Here is a 7,040-nt window from a genome sequence, read left to right on the forward strand (position 1 = left end):
ACCCTTGACACTGACCCTGTCCCTGTCCCTGTCCCCTCCACTTCCCGTGATGCTTTTGCTGCCCCTGGGGCTGTCTCCTTCCTTATCCCAGAGGATGACCCCCAAGGAGCAGCCTTTGTTTTTCCCTGTCCCGACCCACCAGGGGCTGATAGTTTCCCTCCGCCGCCCCCCATTGAGCCAGGATCTGAGGCAGGCCACGTGGCGTCGGCCCATCGGACGCCACGTCGAGGGTCTGCCCCCTGCTTGCCCATCTTGGTGGGCCACGGGGCTGTGACAGGGGCCCCACTGGGGGAAAGCCATAGATCAGTAACCCCACCCCCCCCATACGCTGAGAGAGGAGCTACGGGAGTTCCTTGAGGACGTCCGTGGCTCCCGCAACAAGGTACAGCTTGCACTCCAGCGATGGGGGGATTTTCATCAGATCCTCCGGGCCGCGAGGGCCCTCATGGGGGAGGGTAAGAGGACCGGGAGGCAGGCCGCTGCGGCCTACCAACGGGTCTGCCTCTTCCGTGACTCCTTAATCGCCCACGGGGTAGGTCACGGATTGTTGCGCGGCCCGATGGAGGCCGTGAGCGTCTCTGCCGGCAAGGATCCCCCCAGCCCTCCTCATGGCACCGATCATCTTTGCAACATTAAACACCCGGGGCTGTAGGATGGGTCTCCGCAGGAGCCAGGTGCTCTCCTTTCTTCGGGAGGGGGGGTACTCTGTGATTTTCCTGCAGGAGACCCATACGGATCCGGCCGCTGAAGCTAGCTGGCGGCTGGAGTGGGGGGACAAGGGTCTATTTTAGCCACCTCACAGTTCGTACGGCTGGAGTGGCGACCCTGTTCTCCCCCGACCTACGGCCCGAGGTGCTGGGGGTCGCCGAGGCTGTGCCAGGCCGCCTGCTGCACCTCCGGGTCCGCATGGAGGGGCTTGTGGTTAATCTCGTCAACGTTTACGCCCCGACATTGGGCCCGGAGAGGTTGTGTTTTTATCAGCAGGCGTCCGCCTTCCTCGGCACCTTGGATCCTCGCGAGTGCCTGGTCCTGGGCGGGGACTTTAACGCCACCTTGAGGAACGGGACCGCTCGGGGACCGAGCAGCACCAGGCCGCTGCGGATGTCCTCCGGGAGATCGTCGAACATCACTCCCTGGTGGACGTCTGGCGCGACCACCACCCGGATGACGTTTCTACATTCACTTTTGTCCGGGTGGATGTCCATCGGTCGTACCACTCCCGCTTGGACCGCATCTATATGTCACGCTTCCATCTTTCCCGGGCCCACTCCTCCAGCGTCCGGCCAGCCCCTTTTTCAGATCACCATCTAGCCACCGTGACAGCCTCTCTCTGCGCGGAGAGGCTGGGGCCAGCCTATTGGCACTTTAATAATAGCTTGTTGGAGGATGTGGGCTTCGTGGCGTCCTTCCGGGAGTTCTGGCTGGCCTGGCGAGGGCAGCGGCGTGCCTTTCCCTCGGCGCGGCAGTGGTGGGACCTGGGGAAGGTGCACGCGCCCGGCTCTTCTGCCGTGACTACACCCAGGGTGCCAGCCGACGGAGGGATGCGGCGATAGGGCAGTTGGAACGGGAGGTCTTAGAGCTGGAGAGGCGTCTGGCCGCCAGCCCCGGTGAGCCATCCCTCTGCGGAGCGTGCCGGGAGAAGCGGGAAGAGCTCCGGACCCTCGAGGACCATCGGGCCCGAGGTGCCTTTGTTCGATCCCGCATCCGCCTCCTTCGGGAGATGGATCGCGGCTCCCGCTTCTTCTACGCCCTGGAGAAAAAGAAGGGGGCCAAGAAACACGTCACCTGCCTTCTAGCAGAGGACGGCACCTCCCTCACGGATCCGGCGGAAATGTGCGGGAGGGCCAGGGCCTTCTACGCAGGCCTTTTCTCCCCGGATCCGACCGATCCTAACACTTGCAGAATGCTCTGGGATGAACTCCCGACAGTCAGCGCGGGCGACCGAGACCGGCTGGAGCTGCCTCTCACTCTGGCCGAGTTCTCAGAAGCCCTCCGCCGCATGCCCACCAATAAATCTCCGGGCATGGACAGGCTGACCGTGGAGTTCTACCGCGTGTTTTGGAACGTCCTCGGCCCGGACCTTGTCACTGTCTGGGCTGAGTCCTTGCAGGGCGGGGTCCTCCCTCTTTCGTGCAGGCGAGCCGTGCTCGCCTTATTGCCGAAGAAAGGGGACCTCCGCGATTTACGGAATTGGCGTCCCATCTCGCTCCTCAGCACAGACTATAAAATCGTAGCCAAGGCCATCTCGCTGCGGCTAGGGTCCGTGCTGGCGGACATGATCCACCCAGACCAGACCTACACCGTCCCGGGCCGCACCATCTTTGACAACTTGTATCTGGTCCGGGACCTCTTGGAACTCGGGTGTAGGGATGGTCTGTCGTTCGCCCTCCTGTCCCTGGATCAGAAGAAGGCGTTCGACAGGGTGGACCACGGGTATCTCCTGGGCACTCTGCGAGCGTTTGGCTTCGGGCCCCAGTTTGTGGGTTTTCTCCAGGTGCTGTACGCCTCCGCAGAGTGTTTGGTCAGGCTCAACTGGACCCTGACCGAACCGGTCAGCTTCGGGCGAGGAGTACATCAAGGGTGCCCCCTCTCAGGACAGCTGTATGCTCTGGCGATCGAGCCCTTCCTCTGTCTCCTCCGTAGGAGGTTGGCAGGGTTGGTGCTGCGGGAGCCGGAGCTGCGGCTGGTCCTGTCGGCGTATGCCGACGACGTGCTCCTCGTGGTCCAGGACCCGGGCGACTTGGTGCGGGTGGAGGTTTGCCAGACCATCTATTCGGCGGCCTCCTCTGCCCGGGTCAACTGGGTCAAGAGCTCTGGCCTGGTGGTAGGGGACGGGTGGCAGGCGAGCTCCCTCCCACCCGCGCTTCAGGCCATCCGGTGGAGCGCGGGTCCGCTGCTCTATCTCGGCGTTTACCTTTCTGCCACGCATCCGTCTCCGCCGGAGAACTGGCTAGGTTTAGAGGGCAGGGTGTCGGAGCGGCTCCGGAAATGGACAGGTCTGCTCCAGTGTCTCTCCCTTCGAGGGAGAGCACTGGTGCTCAATCAACTAGTCCTGTCCATGCTCTGGTACCGGCTCAACACCCTGGTCCTGGCCCCGGGCTTCCTGACCACCCTCCGGACGTTGATTCTGGAGTTCTTTTGGTTAGGACTGCACTGGGTCTCTGCGGGGGTTCTCCATCTACCCCTGGAGGAGGGAGGGCAGGGCCTGAAGTGTCTGCATGCTCAGGTCCACGTCTTCTGCCTCCAGGCTCTGCAGAGGCTCCTTTATGGTGCAGGTAGTCCGGCATGGAGCGTATTGGCGCACGCCTTCCTGCGCCGCTTCCGAGAGCTCCAATATGACCGGCAGCTACTTTGTCTCCATCCGAGAGGTCTTCCGCGAGGCCTCTCTGAGCTGCCGGTCTTCTACCAGGACCTCCTCCGGACCTGGAAACTGTTTTCAGTGACCAGGTCCTTGGCGGCCACCGTGGGGGCAGATCTCCTCGCGGAGCCCCTGCTACACAACCCCCAGCTTCGTGTGCAGGTGGCGGAGTCCCCCATGGTGCGCCAGAGGTTGGTCCTAGCAGAAGTCACCAAAGTCGGAGACCTCCTGGACTACGACCGGGGAGACTGGCTGGATCCCCTGACGCTCGCTCAGCGCATGGGGCTCTCCAGACCTCGTACTCCCCGGCGCGTACTTCAGGAGGTGAGGGCCGCTTTGCCGCCCGCTGCTCGGGACTATCTCGACCGGGTCCTGCGAGAGGGCACGCCCCACCCACCCTCCACTCCGAGCCCTCCAGACTTTTTCATCGGGCCCCTGCCCCATGGACCCAACCAGCCCCCTCCCCGTCCATTCGCCATGAGCCGGCTGCACCATCTACAGCCGGTTCTGTTCCGGACCGCGCCAAGGAAACAGCTATACACGCTCGTGCTCCATGTTCTTCATGTCCTCACCCTCGCGTCCCGCCCCGATACGAAGTGGCGGGACCTTCTTCCACTTCTGGAGGGTGAGGAGCCCCGGTGGGCCAGCCTTTATTCTGCTCTGATCCCGAAGCCCACCGGGGACATCAGTTGGCGGCTCCTTCATGGAGCCGTGAGCACGGGCGTGTACTTGGCGCGGTTTACCCCTATCCCAGACACCTGCCCCTTTTGCGGCGTGAGGGAGACCCTGGCGCATGTTTACCTGGAGTGCGCCAGGCTGCAGCCCCTATTCCGGCTCCTCACGGATATTTTGTTAAGGTTTTGGTTGCACTTTTCTCCTCACCTTTTTATTTATGCACTCCCTATCCGTCGCCCCACAAAGTCGCGGGACCTCCTCGTCAACCTCCTTCTGGCCCTAGCGAAACTGGCCATCTATAAAACCAGAGTGAGGAGGTTGGCCGATGGAGTTTCCTGTGACTGTGGGGCGTATTTCAGGTCCTCCATTCTTTCACGTATCCGGGCAGAGTTCCTCTGGGCGGCGTCCACTGGCTCCCTTGATGCCTTTGAGGAGCAGTGGGCACTGTCCGGGGTTCTCTGCTCGGTGTCCCCGTCTGGTTCGCTTCGTTTGACCCTTTGACCTCACTCCTGTCCCTGTTCTTTTATTAGTTGTCCCCCGTAATCTTTTGGTCTCCAGGTCCTGTGGACCCCCCCCCCCTCCTTAGGCTGAGGGGGATCCTTTAGCAGTGGGCGGGCTTCGCCCGCCCACTTCCTGGATCCCAATAGGTCTGGTCACTCAGGGAACAGAAAACTACTCATCCAGTGACCAGTATATTTGCCCTCTACCAGACTCCTGTACCCCACTGGTCTGGGTCTGTCACAATTGTAAGAAACTGCTATTGTATTAAACTGCTACCTGATGTAGCAAATGCCTACAGATAGCAGTTTCTTGCACTAAAGTGTATGTGAAATTGCTACGAGTAGAAATGTGCTATCAGTAGCAGTTAGTGATACGTATAGATTGTAAGAAACAGCTTTTGTAAAAATATGCTACTTTATTTGTACATGCTTGAAAACTTATCATATTTCCATCTTCCCTCATAGGTCGTTTTCTAGACCTTAAATTTTCACAAACTTTATAAGTCTACTTTCTATGCCATTATCTCAATCATTAAGATTTTGAATAGAAACATATCCACAACTGATCCCTGGAGAACCCCACTCGTTATGCCCTTCTTATTTATCATTATGTCCATCTAGGTTTCATTTCCATAGTTTGTTTATGAGAAGGTCATGGGAGACAGTATCAAAAGCCTTACTAAAGGCAAGATATACCACATCTACCATTTGTAGGCTTGTTACACTGTTAAAGCTATCAGGCTGGTTTTACATTTGAGACTGCTTGAAATACCCTTTTTAGCAAAGTTGGACCTGTTGCTGCTGCACCATTGGTATGTGAGACTGCTATCTGTAGGAATCAGCTACATCAGATGGCCTTTTTTAGCAAAGTTGGACCTCTCGCTGCTGCGGGTAGCATGTTCCTACAGATAGCATTTTCACACATACATGTGTATGAAACTGCAAACTATAGGGATGTGCTACCTGTAACACTGCAATGTGATGAAGCTAATTCCTACAGGCAGCAGTTTCTCACACTGTCGGTATGTGAGACTGCTGTAGGAATCAGCTACATCAGATGGCCTTTTTTTTTTTTTTTTTTTTTTAAGCAAAGTTGGACCTCTCGCTGCTGTGGGTAGTGAATTCTTACCATTAGCAGTTCCTGAGAGCTGCGAAGGGCCGTACCTGTTAGCCTTGTGGTGTTCTGAACAACAATTATTAGCTATTATGCTAACAGAAAGTGAGATGGATTGGGTATGAGCTAAAGATATGACAGTCTTAACTCCTCTGCTTACAAAACATGAAAATAACCTTTTCCTTACATATGTTTCTGGATGGTACACAGCTGTGGCTGTGCTCAATTAGGGCCCAGCTGGCCCTGATAAGAGGGCTGTGAGCCAGAAGCTGGAGAAGTCTTACTCTAGCCCTGGAGTGAGTGGGAAGGGGAGTAAGGTACCTGAAGTGGAGCAGTGCTGGGGAAGGGCAAGGGGAGTTGGGAAGCTCCAGCCTTTTAAACCCCCAGGCTGCAGGCCTTGGTGAAGTCCTATGAAAAGGTACTGGGGCTGCAGAGGGGCAGCCCCGGGATATGCAAAGGCAGCAAGTCCTAACCCCTTGCCAATGATGAGTGTCCATTACACTGCAGTCTGCCCCAGTGAGCGGGGGCTAGATGATGACTGGCAGTAGCCACTGAGGCAAGGTGGGTTTAGAGGGTTGGGGGTTCCCCTGGGAGGGGAAACCCAGAATAAGGGGTTACTGTGGGGGCAGCCTCCCAAGGTAAAGGGCACCGGGGTCCGGCAGGGACATGGGTGCCAGCGGCAGGTGAGACACTGGCCAGTAGGAGGTGCTCTGTACACTGGAGAGCTAATTCCCTAGACGACCAGCAGGAGGTGCTGCGCTGGTGAGTTGCGACCTGGCTACAGTGCCATTGGATTAGAGGAGATTTTGTGGCAAGAACCACCAGTAGAGCAATGTATGTGAAATATAACTACATTAAAAACTCCCATCTTAACCTATTACTTCCCAACTCATGAGGATAAAAGAACTAACACACTGGATAGCAGTAATATTCTAAACTTTAACTTTTCTTTGTGGGTCAATTGGACAAGTCTGTACAAACTAGTGAAGAAAAATAACCAAATTATCCAACTGACTGAAATCACACAGGCCCAGGTTCAGACATGCAGTTTGGCTATTTTACATCAGGGATCTGAAATATAAAGAGTATCTGCACAAGCAGAACAAATTATAAGGCACCATTGGATCTAACTCTGAGTTGTGAAGAATATGTATTAAGGCTATAACAACCAACAGGAATGCACTTTTATCTAGAAAACCATGATTACATTGAGTCTTCATGACTAGTGATTTAAATCACAAATCCACCATGGTTTATGGCCAGTATCACAGCCTTATTTATACGTTTATTACTCAAGAAATCTTAATTGACACTTTCACTGTATGACAAGATGCTTAGTCGCCATTCTCAAAATACCCATTAGACAAACTCCAAAAATGTGTTTGGTATCGAG

This window comes from Terrapene carolina, unplaced genomic scaffold, assembly GCF_002925995.2.
Source record: "Terrapene carolina triunguis isolate 2854851 unplaced genomic scaffold, T_m_triunguis-2.0 Scaffold67, whole genome shotgun sequence".
Taxonomy (NCBI): Eukaryota; Metazoa; Chordata; order Testudines; family Emydidae; genus Terrapene; species Terrapene triunguis.